General features: G+C 39.9%; 1 long non-coding RNA gene across 1 annotated transcript in view; it reads left to right on the top strand.

The window, feature by feature from the left end:
• The window catches only part of LOC147030308 (uncharacterized), an 82,102-nt gene that overhangs the window by 33,357 nt on the left and 24,214 nt on the right, over positions 1 to 24,531 (top strand). The gene's annotated exons all lie outside the window — the stretch shown is intronic.

Genomic DNA, 24,531 nt, shown 5'->3' with positions numbered 1-24,531 from the left:
TGGTGCACGTATGTCGGCGATCCTAATTCGTATGCGTGAATATTTTCCCGCCTGCAGAAGCTGTCAGTCGCCGACAGACCGCCGACGAGTGAGGAAGTGGAAGTGAGCGCCGTCGGATTTTCGTTTTTGACAAAATGACGGATCACTGTGGTCTCATCGCCAGTGATCACTGTGTTGAAGTTGGGATCGCTGTTCAGTCTCCAGCAAGTCCTGTGCGATCTCCAAACGGAGTTGCTTCTGCTCGATCGTTAGCAGCTTTGGCACGAACTTCGCTGAGATTCTCCTAAAGCCCAAATCCTCAGTCACAATGGAATGAACGGATCCAATGCTGATGCCCGCCTCGTCTGCAAGTTCTCTGATCGTGATTCGACGATCCTGCATTAGCAGGGTCCTCACTTGGTCAATGACGATCTCATTTCGGGATGTTGAGGGCCTACCAAAACGGGCTTCACTTTCCACTGATGTGCGACCATCTTTGAAGCGGTTGTACCACTCTTTTATCTGTGTGGTGCCCATTGCTTCATTCCCGAAGGCCTGTTGAATCTTGCGGATCATTTCCACTTGGGAATCGCCAAGCTTTACACAAATTTTGATGCAGTAGCGTTGTTCAAGTTTTTCCGTCATTTTGTCAAAAACGAAAATCCGACGGCGCTCACTTACACTTCCTCACTCATCGGCGGTCTGTCGGCGACTGACAGCTTCTGCAGGCGGGAAAATATTCACGCATACGGATTAGGATCACCTACATACGTGCACCAAACCACGCCTCCCTAGCTTCATTTGTTTATGCACGAAAAATTAAGGTTGGATACTTTTTGAACACACCTCGTGTGTATAAATATATATATATATATATATATATATATATATATATATATATATATATATATATATATATATATATATATATATATATATATATATATATATATATATATATGAGCCTGGTGTTGGCGCAGTGGTTAGGGCAGCGACTTGGGATCCAAGAGGTCCTGAGTTCAAGCCCCGTTGGGCCACTGAATTAATACACCAGGGGGTTGACTCAGCCTGTCATCCTTCTGAGGTCGGCGAAATGAGTACCAGTGTACTGGGCTGGTGTATACCCCAGTTAAAATAGGTGTACCTTATCCCTGTGTCGTAAGAGGCGACCAGGGTTGCGTCAGGAAGGGCATCCGGCGTAAAACATGTGCCAAATCACTCTGCGGATCATACGGATGATCCGCTGTGGCGACCCCTAACGGGAGCAGCCGAAAGAAGAAGAAGAAGATATATATATATATATATATATATATATATATATATATATATATATATATATATATATATATATATATATATATATATATATATATATATATATATATATATATATTGTTACAGCTGTGGAAATTCGCAGAACACCATAAAGGTCCTTAGTTCAGTTAGATCGATAAGTCTGTCTTCAGTCAGATTTCCCCACCGTTGTTTAATGGGATTTATTCGTGTTATCAGGACTGTGAATCTTCAGTTAGCCGTTTTTCTGTACTTTCGTTATTTTGGACCAACCACCAACATCACTCTCATCAACTGCATCACAACAACAACAACCACACCTGCCTCTCAACAACTACGCCATCCTCACCACTCTGCCAGCAACCGTCAACATCTCCACACCACAAACATCGCCTCACCTTCGTCTCCGAAACGACGCCATCTTTGCACCAGCCGCGGCGAGTCCCCAGCGAACAGCGTCGCTGCAAACCGACGCGGGGGGTTTTCGTTGTGAGCGCAAGTGACGGTGATTCTACGCACGTTCGCTCTGTAAAAGCTTCGCCTCGGAAAACGGATCACAGGAGAGAAAGGGGCAGGGCCTGTGGGGGTCGAAGGGTGATGATTTCTAACACGTCGGCTCGCTCTCGGAGAATCGGATCCAGAGGGCCGGTGATTTCCACAACGTCCGCTTTCCGCGCAGAGATCAGAGGTGAGAGTGCGGAGATCAGATCTCGTCTCACCAGCCCTATAAAAGGCCGCGCAGAGCGCCAGTTCAACCAGTATGGAGAGGTCGAGGAGCCGCATGGAAGTCTGAAGCCTGCAGTAGCTGGAGAAGCTGAGGAGAACGGAGGAGGCGCGAACGGGGAGTGCGGCTAAGCCTGCTGTGCCTGTGCCGAGCAAAGGCCCGTTCGTTCCTCTCAGGCGTTGCCGGCCGGGGCCCGTACCACCAGGCCCGGGCCGGACCACGGTTACGCTAGCTGCCGTGGGGAAGGAGCGTCGTGGGTCGCCCTGCGAGGAAGGTAACCTGCGCGGCCTCGCGGAGCCTCTGCGGTCTACACGGCTCCACGTTATAAAGGCCCATGGGCCCAGTCTGACTCCCCTGTCTATGGGGGTGGTCTTTTTCCTGAGGTTTTTCTTTTGAATGCATGTTGTGGCACCATGTCTTGTAAGTATAACCTGTTAAGTGACTGTACATAATTGCTCATAGATGGTCATAGCACTTTTTGCTCTTGCTTTTATTGATTCAATACCTGCATGACTGTATACGTGTGTAAAATAATAAATGTGCTTGTGTGAATGTTATCCAGTTCGTCGTGTCTTTTTTCCTCCCATTGAACCGCTATCTCGCTCTCGAAATACTAGTTGGGTTTTGAATACCGATAAATAGAATCGGGTTCGGCGAGGTCTGGCGATAATACCCGCTCGGTTATCCCAGAACGGAACGGACCGCTTAAGCGGTTGGTGTCCAAGCAGGCTTTCGCCAAAGTACGGACCCTCAGTGGGTTACCCGCGCGGGTACTTAGGTATATCGATATTCGGCGATTGACCCTATTTCGCGCGGGTTGAATACGGACTGGGCCGTGGTGGGATTAAAAACCCACCTGTGACTGGTTTCTGGTGTTGTTCCAGAAAGTCACGACTGAATTGTCCGTCCGGTGGGCGAGATGGCCGCCATTGGCTAAAGCAGTCGTTCGCACGCTGGGCGGTGTAGATTCGTAGTGTATATGTATATATATATATATATATATATATATATATATATATATATATATATATATATATATATATATATATATATATATATATATATATATATACTGAACAAAAATATAAACGCACCAACCTAAATATCTAAGTCAAGATTGCCATTATGGGAAAATGGTCAAACCGATGATATGTTTGAGCAATGGTTCCTTTGTTTTGCTCAAGACAGATGTTCCCATTGAAATTGACCACTCTGAGTGTGTGGACTCACATGTTGAGTAATCCTTCCCATGAGCACCATGGGGCTTGACAGAGTGATGGTCAGTGAGCGTGACCAGGACACAAACACTCCCTATAGCTTGCCCAATAAAAGGCCTCCCCAAAATGTGGACTAGTGCCAAATGTCAACATGCCACAGATGTCACAAATCTTGAGGGAGCGTGCCATTGGCATGCTGAATGCTGGGACGTCAGTACGGGCCGTTGCAGCACACTTCAATGTCCACCACTCCACCATTAGCCACCTGAGAACGCGCCTCAGAGAGACTGGAAGCACCGTGAACCGCCCACATGCCCGGCGACCACGTGTGACCACCGCCGATCAGGATCGTCACATGAGGCTGCAACATCTCCGGGATCGACTCCGACCGGCCACGAGGACTGCCGATGAGACTGTCGGGCTGCATAACAGGCGCATTTCAGCCCAGACGGTGTGTAACCGCTTGAGGGAGGCCAACTGCCAACACCCGCTACTGACTGTGTGAACTCTGACAGTGACACCTCGGTTGTGTCGGCTGTTCTCGTGCAAAGACTGTCGCCAGAATTCTCAAGGAATTCCTTGAAATTTAATGCTCAATTGTCATGGATTCTACAACCAAATTGTTGTGAAGATTTAGTATTAATGAGTTTATATTAATGCGTTTATATTTTTGTTCAGTATATATATATATATATATATATATATATATATATATATATATATATATATTTACATATGCATATATTGTCCCAAGACCAACACCAAAAATCAAGTTTTGTTGAATTTAAATCTAAAATCAAGTATGTATATATATATATATATATATATATATATATATATATATATATATATATATATATATATATATATATATATATATATATATATATATATATATATATATATATATATATATATATATGTATGTATACACACACACAAACGGATGGCTTTCGTGAGTTCTTATATCCCCACAAAAGTACAGTGTCGACTTAATTAATAACCCGAGATGAAGTAACATGATATCATCGTTGTGAGAGAACTGCCTGATCGAATAGCGAGCGTTTTATGCTTATATGCCGCCCTATATGATCCACTTGATGTGACACACCAAAGTTCCCATCAACTTCTCTGTAGCCAAGACTTTGGAGAGACTGATAAAGTTCTGAATATTGATTATTTTCCCTATGTGACCCCGTGAAAGGCTGCTACTTGCCGGTGTTCATATCAAAGCTGGTGTGTGATTGTCCTTGTGATGTCACGCATCTCACCCGTCTTCTTTTGTCAATGCCAACATGCTTGCCAATTGCCTTCCCTGGTGTTTGAATGCAGATGTTGTTTGAAAATATTGTACAGAACATAAGGTGAGATTACCTCCACCAGACGTTATTTTCAACCATGTTTGTTACTGGGCAATGTTTTTTTTTTTTTTTTTTTTTTTTTTTTTGACAAGTATGTTGATCACCTTCGTTTGTTTGTGTGTTTGTGTGTTTGTGTTTGTTTGTTTGTTTGTTTGTTTTTCTGTCCGCTCGCCTCCAGTCCAAACTGCTGAACCAATCGTTCTGAAATTTTCAGCGATTAATGTCTCCGACCCTGCGACGATCCCGCATTGAAGTTTGGTAAAATTTGGTCAACCAAAAAGGTCTACATCGGCCAATAGGCCAATTTGAGCAAAATTTTCTGAAATACTCAAATTTCATCCGATTGACTTGAAATTTGAAAAACATTCGCATATCAGTTCATTGAATCCAACCATCGATTAATTTTGAGGTAAACATGGGTCAAAAGGTCAACAAAGGCCAGATTTCTAAAATCCACAATTTTACTCCAATTAACTTGAAATATTGAAAAGAACATTTGCATATCAAGTCACTGAATTCATCCACCTACTAATTTTGAGGTAAACATAGGCCAACAGGTCGACCTCGGCCAAGAGGCCAATTTGGACCAAATTTTCTAAAATCCTCAATTTTCATCCAATTGACTTGAAATTTGAAGAGCATTTTCATGTCAGATCACTGAATTCAACTACCAATTAATTTTAAGGTCAAAAGGTAAACATGGACCTTATTTCTAAAATTGAGAGATAGGACCAAAAACTAAATATATCACTATATCTCAAAAAAAAAAAGTTGTGGACAAGTTATGACACAACAAAGTGGATGAATTGAATAGGTGACGAGAACAAGCGGATTGGCTTTTGGTTCAGATCCAGCCCATCAGTTTGATTCAAAACGTAAACTGTTCCACCTGGCAGAGGTATGCACTCTATCGAGTGACGTTCTACTTTGTGCTGTTTTGTGCTTTGTGCACTACAAGAGCTCCAAGGGCGACAGGAGCTCCATGGGCTTTTGGGGCTCCAAAGGCTACAGGGGCTCCACAGGCTACAGGGGCTCCACAGGCTACAGGGGCTCCACAGGCTATAGGGGCTCTGCCAGCTAAAAGAGCTCCGTGGGCTCCGCAGGCTGCAGGAACTCCACAGGTTCCAGGCTTCATTTAATACTCATCAGCCATCAATGAGTAACGGCTATAACAGACTCGAAAATCACGAACGTGCAAATACTGGGCTGGAAAGACACATATACTGTCTGTATTCAATGGATCTTCGGGCTGTAGGTTTCCTTGGTTTTACGGACCCTTGGGCTGCTTGGGCCCCCTGAGTTCTACAGTCGTTCCTGGCTGTGCAGGCTTCTCCCCCAAGGCGCCACAACCTCCAGGACTGCGAGGCCTTTGCAGACTCCACAATCTCCCCGGAATTCAGACCCCCTCTCCCCCCCCGTCCTCTTCCAGGCTGCCCTCTCCGGACCTCACGCTCTCCCCTGACGACCTCACCTCCCCCCACCACCCACATTTCACAGGCTGCATGGGCCCCTGGCGCAGAGCAGCGTTTACCTGTGGGACACACTCTGTGATTCCGGGAACTTGCTGCAGGAATTCCGGGATAAACGATCACCGTTTCCCGCCAGCTTCACGCAGACTTCTGGCAAATATGGACGAAGAACAAAACCAAGTGCCGATCACAGATGTTTGATTAATTAATGTTTGTTTGAGAGTAGTTTATTTATTATTTATTGTCAGCAGGTCCCGTGGTTTTCGATTCGTTCATCCAGCGATGAACCTGCATTTCCGACAAGCACGTCCTTGTCGGGGGAAAAGAAAAATGAAAACCCGAACGATTCCCGTTCGTTTGTCTTCACAGAATGTGGTTTCGTGTGGTTGAGGGAGACCTACGGAAGGCGCAAAAACGAGCCCCACCACACCGTGCACATACAGCATTAACCACGGATTCAAATCTCGTGTGAAAACGAAAACTATTTACAATCAAAAACAAAATTTCGTAGTTCGGTGAGCGCTGCGTGTTTGTGAAGTCTTCCGCAATCGACAATTTCACGATTCAATGAGAAATCATTATTAACCTTCTCGATCAAACATTTCAATCGTTTGTCTGCAGCGACGATCGATCCCCGGAGAAGCAGCCGATCACGACCGTGTACATCTTGCACACTGTACATTATTATAACCACACTGCATATGATTATAACCACGACCATGTACATCTAACACACTGTACATGATTATAACCACGACCGTGTAAATATAACACACTGTACATGATAACCACCACCGTGTACCTCTAGCACACTGTACATGATTATAACCACACTGTATATGATTATAACCACGACCATGTACATCTAACACACTGTACATGATTATAACCACCACAGTGTACATCTAACACACTGTACATGATTATAACGACCACCGTGTACATCTAACACACTGTACATGATTATAATCACGGCCATGTACATCTAACACACTCTACATGATTATAATCACGGCCATATACATCTAACACACTCTACATGATTATAATCACGGCCATGTACATCAAACACACTGTACATGATTATATCCACGGCCATATACATCTAACACACTCTACATGATTATAATCACGGCCATGTACATCAAACACACTGTACATGATTATATCCACGGCCATATACATCTAACACACTCTACATGATTATAATCACGCCAGTGTACATGACTAACCATTAGTGTGTACATATACCGTACTGTACATGATTATCCATTACTGTATACATATAACGTGCTGTACATGATTAACCATTACTGCATACATATAATGTGCTGTACATGATTAACCATTACTGCATACATATAATGTACTGTACATGATTATCCATTACTGTATACATATAACGTGCTGTACATGATTAACCATTACTGCATACATATAATGTGCTGTACATGATTAACCATTACTTTATACATATAGCATACTGTACATGATTAAGCATTACTGTATACATATAACGTGCTGTACATGATTAACCATTACTGTATACATATAACGTGCTGTACATGATCAACCACTACTGTATACATATAATGTACTGTACATAATTAAGCAGCACTGTATACATATAATGTACTGTACATGATTAACCATTACTGTGTACATATAATGTACTGTACACAATTAATCTTTACTGGATACATATAACGTGCTGTACATGAATAACCATTACTGTGTACATATAATGTGCTGTACATGATTAACCCTTACTGTGTACATATAATCTACTGTACATGACTAACCATTACTGTGTACATATAACGTGCTGTACGTGATTAACCATAACTGTGTACATATAGCGTACTGCACATGATTAACCATTGCTGTGTAAATATAGCGTACTGTACATGATTAACCATTACTGTATACACATAATGTACTGTACATTATTAACCACGACTGTATACATATAACGTACTGTACACAATTAAGCATGACTGTATACATATAACTTACTGTGCATGATTAACCATTACTGTATACATATAATGCACTGTACATGATTAACCATTACTGTGTACATATAACGTGCTGTACACGATTAACCAATACTGTATACATATAACGTGCGGTACATGAACTAACCATTACTGTGTACATATAATGTGCTGTACATGATTAACCATGACTGTATACATATAACGTACTGTACACAATTAACCATTACTGTATACATATAACTTACTGTGCATGATTAACCATTACTGTATACATATAATGCACTGTACATGATTAACCATTACTGTGTACATATAATGTACTGTACACGATTAACCATGACTGTATACATATAACGTGCGGTACATGAACTAACCATTACTGTGTACATATAACGTGCTGTACATGATTAACCATTACTGTGTACAAGGCAGTTCCATAAATTTGTCAACCAGGAATTCAATATTTCAAAATAAAATTATCAGCACAAATTATATATAATTTTGAAGGGAATTGTACAAGCTGTTCAATAATTGTAAATTATAAATGCACTTTTTTTGAAAAAATCTGCACACTTCACAGAATTTTTAATTGAACTTCTGAAGTCAGAAAATTCATTTTTTCTGTGTACTTTCGAACACATGGTATTTTTTTAAATAATTCCAAGGTCATTAAGGTGTTGACACTATTTTTTCATTGTTACTTGTTTTCTACTAAACACTTGTCATATCATGGCCAACTAAAAGTTTCATATTCTCAATCTTTGTGTCTGTGGTATCTTAATAATGTGTCCAAAATGTACGTCCGAAATTATGGAACTGCCCAACATATAACGTACTGTACATGATTAACCATTACTGTGTACATATAACGTACTGTACATGATTAACCATTGCTGTGTACATATAATGTGCTGTACATGATTAACCATTACTGTATACATATAACGTGCTGTACATGATCAACCATTACTGTATACATATAATGCACTGTACATGATTAACCATTACTGTATACATATAACGTACTGTACATAATTAACCATTACTGTATACATATAATGTACTATACATGATTAACCATAACTGTATACATATAACGTGCTGTACATGCTTAACCATTACTGAATACACACAACATACTGTACATGATTAACCATTACTGTGTACATATACTGGACTGTACATGATTAAACATTACTGTATACATATACTGTACTGTACATGATTAACCATTACTGTATACATATACCGTACTGTACATGCTTAACCTACACTGTGTAGTAAAATGTACTGTACATGATTAACAATCACTGTATGCAAATAATGTACTGTACATGATTAACCATTACTCTATAATATAACGGACTGTAAATGATTAACCATGACTGTATACATGAAACATACTGTACATGATTAACCATTACTGTATACATATAACGTGCTGTACATAATTAACCATTACTGTATACATATAACGTGCTGTACATAATTAACCATTACTGTATACATATAATGTACTATACATGATTAACCATAACTGTATACATATAACGTGCTGTACATGATTAACCATTACTGTATACATATAATGTACTGTACATGATTAACCTTTACTGTATACATATAACGTGCTGTACATGATTAACGATTACTGAATACATATAACGTACTGTACATGATTGACCATTACTGTATACATACAATGTACTGTACATGATTAACCATTACTGTATACATATACCAGACTGTACAGGATTAAACATTACTGTATACATATAACATACTGTACATGATCAACCATTACTGTATACATATAATGTACTGTACATGATTAACCATTACTGTATACATATACCGTACTGTACATGAGTAACCTTTACTGTGTACGTATAATGTACTGTACATGATTAACAATCACTGTATGCAAATAACGTACTGTACATGATTAACCATTACTCTATACATATAACGGACTGTAAATGATTAACCATGACTGTATACATGAAACATACTGTACATGGTTAACCATGACTGTATAATATAATGGACTGTACATGATTAACATGACTGTATACACATACCATACTGTACTTAATTAACCATAACTGTACACATATAACGTACTGTACATGATTAACCATTACTGTATACATATAACATGCTGTACATGATTAACCATTACTGTATACATATAACGTGTTGTACACGATTAACCAATACTGTATACATAATATGGAATAGGCAAAGCCTAGAAGCGAACGTAGAATTCTTCTTACATTCGCTTCTTAAATATATCAATTTAAAGTCTTTTTGCTATGAAAAAAATTAATATTACCTCAACATTACCTTCACAACAACAACTCCACCGCCTAGAACAGGATCTCATCTGCAAAAATTAATATTACCTCAACATTACCTTCACAACAACAACTACACCGCCGAGAACAGGATCTCATATAAAAAAATAAATACTAGAAGTGAACGTAGTATTCTTCTTACATCCGCTTCTGACTTTACCGACAACTTGTTCACAACTGTATACGCAATTTCTGGTTACTTCGGCCTGGATTCGGAATCAGCGATCAAATAACGTAAATCACAATTAAAAATTATTTCTTGATGATGCCGGAGATATCTTTATTAAGATCAGTGGAGGAAATATACACCATGTCTGATATTATTTGGGTATTTCATGTCTCCAACGATGCCTTTATCTCCCGGCATGCATCATTCCACATGACAAAAACCGGAAACAAAAAAAAAAACAGGAAAATAACGGAGGCAAAAGTGTCATTGGCAACGACACGGATTCACAATTGGCAAGGTATTGTGTGGTTTTTGTTGTTTCCCATTCTCTCATGTGCACACGTTAAGTAATACTCACAAGATAGAAATAAAACCCAGTCGTGTTTATACACCGCACAGCATTTAAAAACAACGGAAGCAAAAGGTCATAGTTAATGACACGGATTCCAAATAGCCAGAGGTATTGTGTTGTTGTTGGTGTGGTTGATGTTTCCTATTCTCTCACGTGGATGCGTTAAGTATGAAGCTCACTGCGTTCGCTATAACGTACTGTACATGATTAACCATTAATGTATCCATATAACATATTGTACATGACTAACCATTACTGTATACATATAACGTACTGTACATGATTAACCATTGCTGTATACATATAACGTACTGTACATGATTAACCATTGCTGTATACATATAACGTACTGTACATGGTTAACCATTACTGTGTACATATAACGTACTGTACATGATTAACCATGACTACATATAATGTACTGTACATGATTAACCATTACTGTGTACATCTTACGTGCTGTTCATGATTAACCATTACTGTGTACAGATAATGTACTGTACATGATTAACCATTAATATATCCATATAACATACTGTACATGACTAACCATTACTGTATACATATAATGTACTGTACATGATTAACCATTGCTGTATACATATAACGTACTGTACATGGTTAACCATTACTGTGTACATATAACGTACTGTACATGATTAACCATGACTACATATAATGTACTGTACATGATTAACCATTACTGTGTACATCTTACGTGCTGTTCATGATTAACCATTACTGTGTACAGATAACGTACTGCACATGATTAACCATTACTGTGTACATTTGACGTGCTGTGCATGATTAACCATTACTGTGTACATATAACGTACTGTACATGATTAACCATAACTTATACATATAATGTACTGTACATGATTAACCATTACTGTATATATATGTATATGTATATATATATATATATAACGTAATGTACATGATTAAGCATTACTGTATACATATAACGTACTATACATGATTAAACATGACTATACATTTTACGTGCTGTAGATGATTAACCATTACTGTATACATATAACGTACTGTACATGATTAACCATTACTGCATACATAGAATGTACTGTACATGATTAACCATGACTGTGTACATGATTAACCATGACTGTATACATATAATGTACTGTACATGATTAACTATTAATGTATACATATAATGTACTGTACATGATTAACTATTAATGTATACATATAATGTACTGTACATGATTAACCATTACTGTATACATATAACGTACTGTGCATGATTAACCATCACTGTATACATATAACGTACTGTGCATGATTAACCATCACTGTATACATATAACGTGCTGTACATGATTAAACATGACTGTATACATATAACGTGCTGTACATGATTAACCATTACTGTATACATATAACGTGCTGTACAGGACTAACCATTACTGTATACATATTATGTACTGTGCATCATTAACCATTACTCTGTACATATAACGTACTGTACATGATTAACCATTACTGCATACGTATAATGTACTGTACATGATTAACCATTACTGTTTTCATACAACGTACTTTACATGATTAACTATGACTTTATACATATAACGTGCTGTACATGATTAACCATTACTGTATGCATATAACGTGCTGTACATCGTTAACCATTACTGCATACATATATCGTGCTGTACATGATTAACCATTACTGTGTACATATATCGTGCTGTACATGATTAACCATTACTGTGTACATATATCGTGCTGTACATGATTAACCATTACTGTGTACATATATCGTGCTGTACATGATTAACCATTGCTGTGTACATATAACGTGCTGTACATGATTAACCATTACTGTGTCCAGAAAACATGCTGTACATGAGTAACCATTACTGTGTACATATATTGTGCTGTACATGATTAACCATTACTGTGTACATATAACGTGCTGTACATGATTAACCATTACTGTGTACATATAACGTGCTGTACATGATTAACCATTACTGTGTACATATAATGTACTGTGCATGATTAACCTTTACTGTATACATATAACGTACTGTACATCATTTGCAATTACTGTATACATATAACGTGCTGTACATGATTAACCACTACTGTATACATATAACATGCTGTGCATGATTAACCATTACTGTATACATATAATGTACTGTACATCATTAACCATTACTGTATACATATATCATGCTGTACATGTTTAACCATTACTGTGTACATATAACGTGCTGTACATGATTAACCATTATTGTGTACATATAATGTACTGTGCATGATTAACCTTTACTGTATACATATAACGTACTGTACATCATTTGCAATTACTGTATACATATAACGTGCTGTACATGATTAACCACTACTGTATACATATAACATGCTGTGCATGATTAACCCTTACTGTATACATATAACGTGCTGTACATGATTAACCATTACTATATACATATAATGTGCTGTACATGATTCACCATTACTGTATACATATAATGTACTGTACATGATTAACCATTACGGTGTACATATAACATACTGTACATGATTAACCATTGCTGTGTACATATAACATGCTGTACATGATGAACCACTACCCTGTATATCTAACATGCTGTACATGATTAACCACTACCCTGTATATCTTAAATGCTGTACATGATTAACCACTACCCTGTATATCTTAAATGCTGTGCATGATTAACCACTACCCTGTATATCTTAAATGCTGTACATGATTAACCATTGCTGTGTACATATAACATGCTGTACATGATGAACCACTACCCTGTATATCTAACATGCTGTACATGATTAACCACTACCCTGTATATCTTAAATGCTGTACATGATTAACCACTACCCTGTATATCTTAAATGCTGTACATGATTAACCACTACCCTGTATATCTTAAATGCTGTGCATGATTAACCACTACCCTGTATGTCTTAAATGACTGTACATGATTAACCATTACGGTGTACATATAACATACTGTACATGATTAACCATTGCTGTGTACATATAACATGCTGTACATGATGAACCACTACCCTGTATATCTAACATGCTGTACATGATTAACCACTACCCTGTATATCTTAAATGCTGTACATGATTAACCACTACCCTGTATATCTTAAATGCTGTACATGATTAACCACTACCCTGTATATCTTAAATGCTGTGCATGATTAACCACTACCCTGTATATCTAACTTGCTGTACATGATTAACCACTACCCTGTATATCTCACGTACTGTACATCATTAACCACTACCCTGTATATCTAACGTGCTGTATATCTAACGTGCTGTGCATGATTAACCACGACCCTGTATATCTAACTTGCTGTACATGATTAACCACTGCCCTGTATATCTAACATGCTGTACATGAATAACCACTACCCTGTATATCTAACATGCTGTACATGAATAACCACTACCCTGTATATCTAACGTACTGTACATGATTAACCACTACCCTGTATATCTAACGTACTGTACATCATTAACCACTACCCTGTATATCTAACGTGCTGTACATGATTAACCACTACCCTGTATATCTAACGTGCTGTGCATGATTAACTACTACCCTGTATATCTAACATGCTGTACATGAATAACCACTACCCTGTATATCTAACGTGCTGGACATGATTAACCACTACCCTATGTATCTAACATGCTATACATAATTAGCACTACCCTGTATATCTAACATGCTGTACATGATTAACCACTACCCTGTATATCTAACGTGCTGTCCATGATTAACCACTACCCTGTATATCCAACGTGCTGTGCATGATTAACCACTACCCTGTATATCTAACGTGCTGTCCATGATTAACCACTACCCTGTATATCTAACGTGCTGTACATGATTAACCACTACCCTGTGTATCTAACATGCTATACATAATTAGCACTACCCTGTATATCTAACGTGCTGTCCATGATTAACCACTACCCTGTATATCTAACGTGCTGTGCATGATTAACTACTACCCTGTATATCTAACATGCTGTACATGATTAACCACTACCCTGTATATCTAACGTGCTGTCCATGATTAACCACTACCCTGTATATCCAACGTGCTGTGCATGATTAACCACTACCCTGTATATCTAACGTGCTGTCCATGATTAACCACTACCCTGTATATCTAACGTGCTGTACATGATTAACCACTACCCTGTGTATCTAACATGCTATACATAATTAGCACTACCCTGTATATCTAACGTGCTGTCCATGATTAACCACTACCCTGTATATCTAACGTGCTGTACATGAATAACCACTACCCTGTATATCTGACGTGCTGTACATCATTAACCACAACCATATATGTCTAACCTGCTGCACATGATTAACCACTATCCTGTATATCTAACGTGCTGTGCATGATTAACCACTACCCTGCATATCTGACGTGCTGTACATAATTAACCACGACCCTGTATATCTAACATGCTGTACATGAATAACCGCTCCTATGTATTTCTAACGTGCTGTTCTTTCTTCACCACCACTGTGTACATACAAAGTGTTATGCACTTTACAGGGATTTTTGAAACATCTCATGATTCCTCAAACAATATTTAACCTCCGCCATCGAAGATCGGAGGTTACTGTTTTCATCTTTTTCTGTTTGTTTGTTTGTTTGTTTGTGAACAGTATTACGGAAAAACTCCTCGACGGATTTCGACGAAACTTGGTGGGGGGATTAGGTATGGTCCAATGATCATGCCATTATATTTTGGACTTGGTCCAAAATCCAATATGGCCGCTATGGCGGCCATTTTGAAAAAAAATTTGAGCAATTTTTTTTTTTTGCATTTCCACATGTTTTAAGTGATTTCCAACAAAAAAAAATGCCAAAATTATTATTGCAGCTGATTTTGGAACTTCAGGTGGATATACCCACGTAAAATCAATTTCTGTCTCGAGGAATTGAGTTATGACGAATGAATTGAGTATGTAAAAGTTAAAAGTAAAAGGGAAAGTTGCAAACTATAACTCTGTGAGCACTGTTGACGTCAAATTGAATGAATAGGATATCAGGTTCACTTGAGTGACCGAGCAGTATTGGCGGCGGAGGTTTTGCACTCTACCGAGTGCTCCCCCTCTAGTTATAACTGTGATGACAATGGTACATGTGTTAAATGCACGTGCACCACCGTTTATTTCAGAAACTTTGTCTTCCCCAAATAAAAAGCCCAATCCCCCAAATGCAGTCAACCAGTCATATTCAGTTGTCCGCATTCTCTGCGATTTTGTACTCTTCCTGTCTTTAACGACATGTGTACATACTCAAATCAGACCCCCCAAGTTTATAACCAAGTTTTATTCATCTCAAACTATCGTGGCGTTCTTCTTCTTCTTGCATATGGCAGCTTGGCTGCCAGGTTGCTATCCTTTTGCTGGGGTGCGGCTGTGCCACTGATTATGTGCCCCCATACCAGTGCACTGTTACTCATTACACCGACCTCAGAAGGATGACAGACTGAGTCAACCTTAAGGCCTCTGCTCCAGTCTTGCTCCCTCTGCTCTTTCAAAACTCCCAGCAACTCTGGGGCACACCGGTTCTTCCATTAACCTCCTCCTGGTTGAACTCTCAAAATCCATGGTTATTGTACACCTTCATGCTTTGGTTCCTCTTTTGTTCCTCTTTTTAGATCCTCGTGGAGGAATTCTAAGTCTTACTCACATTGTTGTTCTTCATCTACTTCTTGTGGACTTTTTTGTTTCACAGCCTACAGTTTTCATCGAAACTTCCTGAAACTTGGCATATATATGTATATATACCCTGCGCAGACAATAACCATCTCCGATTTTGAAAATTCCTCCTCGAAAAAAGTTATGACGTCAAAATATCTCCGCTAATGGAAATCGCCTAAAAATCTATCTCCGAAACTAGGCAAGCTTTTTGAATTTTGTTTGCGGGAATCGAACAGGGCATTAGCAGAGATGAATTACCGCACATATGATACATCACTATGACGTCATATCAATTTTTATGACGTCATTCCTATTTTTTTTTGACATATTTTGTTTCACAACCCAGAGTTTTCATCGGATCTTTGTGAAACTTGCCATGTATGTGCAGAAAGCCCACGCGCAGGCAGTAACCATCTCCGATTTTAGAAATACTTCATAGAAAAAAAGTTGACGTCATAATATCGCTGCTAATGGAAATCACCTACACCATTATCTCCGAAACTAGGCAAGCTGTTTGAATTTTGTTTGCGGGAATCAATCCGGGCATTAGCACAGATAATTTATCGCAAACCTGATATATCACAATGACGTCATATTCGTTTTTATGACCATCATTAAGAGTACGAGGATCTTAGCTCATTTGAGCTTGTTTTCCACCATTGAGAGATAGGGCCAAAAACGATATTTGGCAGGATATCTCAAAAATCTGTTGCACCCGATATGTTCTCGTGCATCAGGTATTACGGGGCAGAGGTATGCGCTCTACTGAGTACCCTTCTAGTTTAACACAGCAGGATATTGCCCTATTTTTGGTAAAATAGATAAGTATGTAAATAATGAAAAATCTTAGACAATGAAACATCTCTTAGATTTATTTACTCGACACAGACGATGGTGGGTGAGGAAAGGAAGGCAGATCAGGACGATAAGATATGTGTCAGCATTGTTGTATTCTGCAAGATGGAGGACTGGTGGAGGAAGTTTAATACAAACCGATCGACAAAGAGAAATATCAAGTCTCGAGCAAGACTGGAACAAATAAGTTAATGAGAAAAAGTACACACCTACACCTGTTCACACACCTACACACATATACCTACACACACACACACACACACACACACACACACACACACACACACACACACACACACACACACACACACACACACACACACACACACAATTCATTGCTTTCCTTTTCGCACCGTTAACCCGGTGCACTTGGGCCCGTAAATCTCAATGTGCCGCGATCTGCTGCCATAATTAAATCATTTTCATAAAGAATACCGCAGAACCTTCATGTCACTTATCGTCCTACTCTCGCAGTTAAAGCACTAATTCCTCATCATTTCACCCAGAAAACACTTGGGGAGGGTGTGAAACACTCTCATGTAAGTGTTTGCTCATCTGCAAGCAGTGATCGTATATAAATTCATGCCAATGTAATCACAGCTTTGACAACTTTACAAAAATACTTCACGTTGAAATATACAACGTATGAAATTATCTGAGTTTTCTGCATTCCACGAACGAGGAAACGAAGCGGCAATTATTTTACTCATAAAGTTGATGCGGAGAGGAGAGGAGGGGTGGGGGGGGGTAGCTCGGTTGTTCTAAAGGTTCAACGGACGAGATACAACAACCCAAGATAAGTCAAAAAAGGTAAAACGAGGTGTAAATATAAATACCTTTGTACAAAAAAAACCTTTATCTTCTACTACTACTACTACTACTACTACTACTACTACTACTACTACTACTACTACTACTACTACTACTACTACTACTACTTGTTTAACGGCATCAATAATTTCCAACTCTTTGTGGGGTCAGTCTGTTAAGCTTTGACCCAAATCTTTCATGAACCGGTTGGTCAGCTTGACGTTCAACAGGGGTTGATTTTGCTAGAAATTTGTGATTTGTTCAGTGTGCTGGAGATAACTTTGGTTTAGCTTTCTCTAACCTATCCTGCGAGCATATACAAAACGTTGGTACGTCTTGGGATATTATCGGAACCTCGTTCGTTTTATCTTTTGGACACCCCTCACACTTACAAGGTCATATGGTGAAACAGGATCACGGCAAGACCTCAACCCATACATTATATAACTGCACAATGGCATAGACAGATTAAGCCTGAAAATGGGCAAACTCCTGAAGACCTCTCCAACGAAGGTTCTGATAAGTGACGCGTCAAACAGCCCTCGACTGCTGGCTCATGGGGTGCGCCCAAGGCCTAGCTATTCTTTGTGCATTATCCTGGTCTATTTATTATCAGATGCTGGTCTCTGCCTCTTGCTGTCAGCTTTGAAGGACAAGGGCTGCAGTGGAACAAAACCTAATAAAACAGGAGAGGGCAATACAAGGATCTCTGAAGCCCAAATAATGGGGGAATGTAGCACCGGCCCTGCAGGGAGTGTAACGAACACAGCGGGGAGAGAAAAATGCACGGGGAACCCCGCGAAACAGGGACTCAGATGGATGTGCAACCCTTATCAGGCCGATTAAGGGCCAAGGGGAAGAATAATTACTGATTTGACACCTATCGTGAAATGTTGTCACGGAGAGGCTCTCTGCTGGAGTCTTACACCAATAACCCTGAATTACATTATCTTGTTCACCATTCGGTGTTACGGAAAAGCAAGAGTTTGGATATCGTGGAGATAGTGCCACCATTACGGCACCTTGCTCAAAAGAAGGGACATTTCTGTGTGGATCGCGACCAACTAGGACATGTTTTTGATGGTCTCATGGAAGCTCGTACAGCAGGTCAAAACGTTCCATATGCCAGAAGCTCTTCCAAATATGTAATTATGTACAGTGCCTTTAGAAAGTCTACAACCCTTTTCAAAAGTTTCACCTTTTGTTGCCTTATAGCCTGTAATTAAATTGCATTAAATCAGACTTTTTCCACCTTTATTTTCACATCGTAACCCAAAGCTTCCAAGTGAAAAACAACTTCTACAAATTTCAGAAACATAATAAAAATACAAAACTGAAATCTCTTGGTTGGATAAGTGTCCACCCCCTTTAATAATAGTCATTGTAAACAAGAACAAGAGCAATCAGAGATTGCAAACCCTCGCCAGGACTTCTTTTGAGTGGTGTATTTTTATAGGTTTTCGGGTAAATCAAATATGGCTGTCAAACCATGTGACCTATGACATCATATGCGTGACCCTTTTGTTCCTCTTGGATAGGCGGTCATATGTGTAAAGTTTCGCCTCAATGTTTTCAGCCATTTCAGTGAAGGAGATTTTTAAAGGTTTTTAAAATTTATATTTTTATTTTTGTGGACCATTTTATCCTTTAATGACCCTCAAAAATTTCTATACTGATCGGATGTAGTGTTCCACATATGCAATAATGATGTCATAACGAAGGCACCTCTGACATCATGAAAATACCACACTCATTCCCCATGAGGAGGACTTGCTATGTGCCACTTGTACACTCATGGCTTAGGGAACACTTGTGTGAAGTTTCCCCTCAATTTAACCAGCTGTTCTGGAGAAGATTTTCAGAGGTTTCAAGGTAAGTCCAATTTGGATGCCAAACCATGTGACCAATGACATCATATGTGTGAACCTTTTGTTTATGGACAGGCGGTCATACGTGTAAAGTTTCACCTCAATCTGTTCAGCCACTTCAGAGAAGACTTTTGAAGGTTTTTTTTTTTTTAAAACAACACAATATGGCTGCCAAATCACATGACCGATGACGTCATGAATTTTTTTTTCTGTGGACCATTTCATCCTGAGATGACCCTCAAAAATTTTCACACTGATCGGATGTGGTTATGACGTCATAACGAGGGCACCTATGATGTCATAAAAAAACCACTTATTCCACATGAGGAGTACTTACCATGTGCCAAATTTCAATTTTTTCCTTGGTGCGGTTTCAGAGATAGAGGTCCAAAGTTTTTCCGTTTTTCCAATATGGCTACCACATCACTTTACCTGTGACGTCATTATTATCATTATAACATTCTGTAAGAGTAGTCACATCAATTATGAAAATTTCGTCGCAATCCAACAAGAGGTAGCAGAGAAAAACACGAAAGTTCTGTGCTGACAAACAGATGTAAATAAATAATTTTTTTGTTTGTTTATATTATATATATATATCATATAAACAAATAAAAAATATATATGTATATATATATATATATATATATATATATATATATATATATTTGAAAGTGTGTGTGTGTTTCTCTGTGACCTATGAACGTGAAAAGTACTGGACTGATCCTCACCAAGCTTCACATGCTGACAGAATATGTACCTGGGAGTGTCCCGATGTAAAAGAATTGTGCTTCCGAATTATGACGTCATCACCTGATTTCATTGCGTTAATTTTTCAAGTTCAGCCGATTGACATGGTGCCAACGCCATATTATATACAATATATCTAACATATGATTTTAAGTTTTTGTTTGTCTGTTTGTTTGTTTGTCTGCACGCGCTAATCTCCTGAAAGGTGAAAGATAGGAGCTCACCACTGAAACAAAAAATATCGGGATGGGCCCCGAGAAGTTTATAGGCTATGTGGCAAGGCCCCTCGGCCAAGGGGGGGGGTGTGTTTCCCCCTCACCAACCCCCTTAGCCTATGACTGCCATGGTGCAATAGGGAACTGATACTATGCTCGCGTCAGACATACAGCATGTATAGAAGATTAAATTCATTCAAAAAGAACCCGGGCAGCGCCGGGTGCATTCACCTCGTATATATAATATATGTATATATATATATATGTATATATAGTGGGCCGCGGGCATGGGCGTCCGCAGGGAGGGGCAAGGGGGGCATTTGCCCCCCCCCTGGAAAATCAAAAATTTGAAAAAAATTACATGGAAAATACAAAATGAATAAAATAACATAAACATTTCTCAACAGTTCATTCAGTTAGAGCAGGTTACTACTCTTGGAACAGGAATTTGAGCCGTCGGGGATCTCTTCCGAAATTGTCAATGACCCTGTTCATTCGCTCGGTCTTCTGGCTGTTCACTTTGTCGCGGTGGACACTTAGCATGCAGAGGCCGGACAGACGTTTATCACTCATCGTTGATCTTAACCAGGTCTTCACCCTGCGCAGTGTTCTGAAGGACCTTTCCACTGTACATGATGTTGCAGGCAGAGTCAGTGCGATGGTGATAGCCTTGCGCACAGCAGGGAACAGAGTGGTCTGCTTCACCAGCTCGATCATACCCAGAGAGTTGTCATCCAGTGGCTTATGCCATGTGGCATATGGAGAACCTATCTCAGACACACAAATCTCCACTCACGATAGACATTAGTGGCACGTCATACCATGCTAGAGCTTCTTCTACAAGGTTGTCAATGCCATACATTTCCTTGACAGATGAAACGATGTGCTTGAATTCATCTCTTTCTGTTTGCTGCGTTTCTCTCGGATGTAGTGCGAAAATGTGAAAATATGGCGTGTTACTTTCACCAAAGCGACTTTCCAGAGACTGGATCAAGGAATCCATGTATGGGACATAGATGGTGCGGTGATAGTACTCCTCAATGGAGCCTCCTACATTCGGCCGGTGGACCTGGCGTGTGCATCGCCGAGGCATAGTCAAGTCTATGCCAAGTTCTTCTGCCAAGGTTTTCACCTCAGGGATGACATCTTCTGAGAACACACAGTCTGCACCATCTCGGTGAGCTCGTAAAGCCTTCATCAACAGGATGTGATCTCAGACTCCCATCATGTCCATGTCGACTGCCTGCAGCTGTTGGGTCACTGGCTCCAACATCGCTGAGTACTTCGCAATGATCTTCAGACAGGTGAGGAACACTGTGGTTCCTGCAGCACACCTCAGCTGATACGCCGTCTGACGCGTACTCTGTGACTCATGCTGGTTTGCCTCCAGTTGCTCCAGTTGTGCATAGATATCACAAAAGTTCTCTGAAAAGATGCGGATGCTTTTGTACTTTGTGCTCCATCTGGTTTCACACAACAAAGGTATATTTGGAACCAGTCTCCTGTGCTTGGGACTGTCATGGAAGAATTTAATGATACATTTCACAGTTCCAGTCGTATTCCTCACATCTGCGACAGAATTCAGATCATGAACCACCAAATTCAGTCGATGTGAAGAGCAGTGCACGAAAACAGCTTTGGGATAGGTGTTCCTGATACGGGCCTGTACACCATTGTCTTTTCCTGCCATGGTTGAGCATCCATCGTAGCCTTGGCCGTGGAGCTTGTCGAGGTTCAGACCAAATTTTTTTGCTTGGTCGATGATAGTATCTGCAATTGTTGCAGCGTCCACCCTCTCCAGTGGAATGAATCCAAGGAATTCCTCACGTATGGTGGCCGAGTCATTCCGTTGTTCCTGCAGTGCAACAAATCGTACTCCAATGGACAGTTGCTCGGTGCCTGATATGTCAGCAGTTTCATCTGCAATGATAGAGAATCCATTTGATTCATTTTCAGCTTTCACAATATTGTCTCTTACTACTTCTTCGGAGAGGACTATCAGCTCGTTCTGTACACAAACTGATGTGTATCTCGCATTTTTGCTTGCGCCCTCCATATGATCCTTCAGGACTGTGTCCCTTGCTTCTATCCTGAATCGCAGTAGGTCACAGAGGTTCCCTGATGTACTCTCCTTCCCCCTCAATGCAATGTCATGGCTGCAGCAGAACAGAATGCTGGATAGTATGGGGAACAGTTTCTCTCGGTTTTGACTGACTGCTTTGTTGACTGCTCAGTCCATCTGGCTCACGATTGTCAACTCTGGCCTTTGAACGGTGGTGAGGAAATTGTTGGCATCTTGCAGTGCGCCTTTGTGCCAGGAGGAAAGCATGTGCTTCCTCGCACACTCATTGAAGTCTTTGTATTTAACAAAAGGAGTCACGATGAACGCACCCATTAGACCTCGGTGCACTGGTTGAGGGAACAGCACACAGTATTTGCACAGATCACCTTTCAAGTGACTTGAGTAGGCCAGCCATGGAGAATGTTGGTTTGTCCACGTGTGGCGGAAACAGCGGGAGCCCTGTGAATCGTTCTGATTGCTGTAATCAGTTGGTGGGACGTATGTGTTCATCAGGAGGTCATATCTTCGATTATTGGTCAAATGTTCTGTGGTTTTGACGTATGATCCAATGTCCAGATGATGAGGCAAGTCATTGGCTACTTTCGCAAGTGGTCTTTGGGGTGGCATCTGATTGGTTGCTGTGAGTCACTGCTCGTGATGTCCCCCTCTGCGCTGCTCTGCTGGTTCAACATGCGTCTCCGATGTACCCGGGGTGTCTTGATTGATGTCAGAGTCATCAGACTTACGTTTTTTTAAAGAACCTCCTGATATCCATTTCACATTCCTGAAAAATAAGAAAAATGGGGTTAACATAACAAACAATACAAATTTAATACACTGGTCTTCCCCAAACTCTACAACAATCAAATCAAGAGCATTTAGTTTGATTATTTTGTATAAAATCCAACGTAGAAAATTAGCATGAGTTTTGTTACTGAAATAAAATAAATAGCCACAACACAGAAGGAATGAACGAAAAAACACTATCTTCCACGCCAAATATCATGACATTCGATCAATCATGTGTCTTCTACCTGAAGAATTGTAAACATTTTTTTCTGTTATTTACAGTAATCTTAGCAAAAAGATGTCTTCACACTTCACACGGCGATCTCAGGATAACATTTCCCCCCCCCCCCTGCATTTTTTTCTGCGGACGCCCATGGCCGGGGGTCGGTGGCGAGAACGACCACGAGGTGCGGAAAGCTTGCGTCGTATCCCACCACACTCCACCGGAATTGTAGGCCGTCGCTCGGATAATTCCGCGAGCTGGCGGGTCGTTTAACCGACCGTGGTCGCC

The sequence above is a fragment of the Eptatretus burgeri genome, chromosome 3, assembly GCF_056783735.1.
Source record: "Eptatretus burgeri isolate ZD-2024b chromosome 3, Ebu_testis_v1, whole genome shotgun sequence".
Taxonomy (NCBI): Eukaryota; Metazoa; Chordata; class Myxini; order Myxiniformes; family Myxinidae; genus Eptatretus; species Eptatretus burgeri.
Note: the sequence above shows the minus strand (reverse complement) of the source record. Positions and strands in the feature narration are given on the sequence as shown.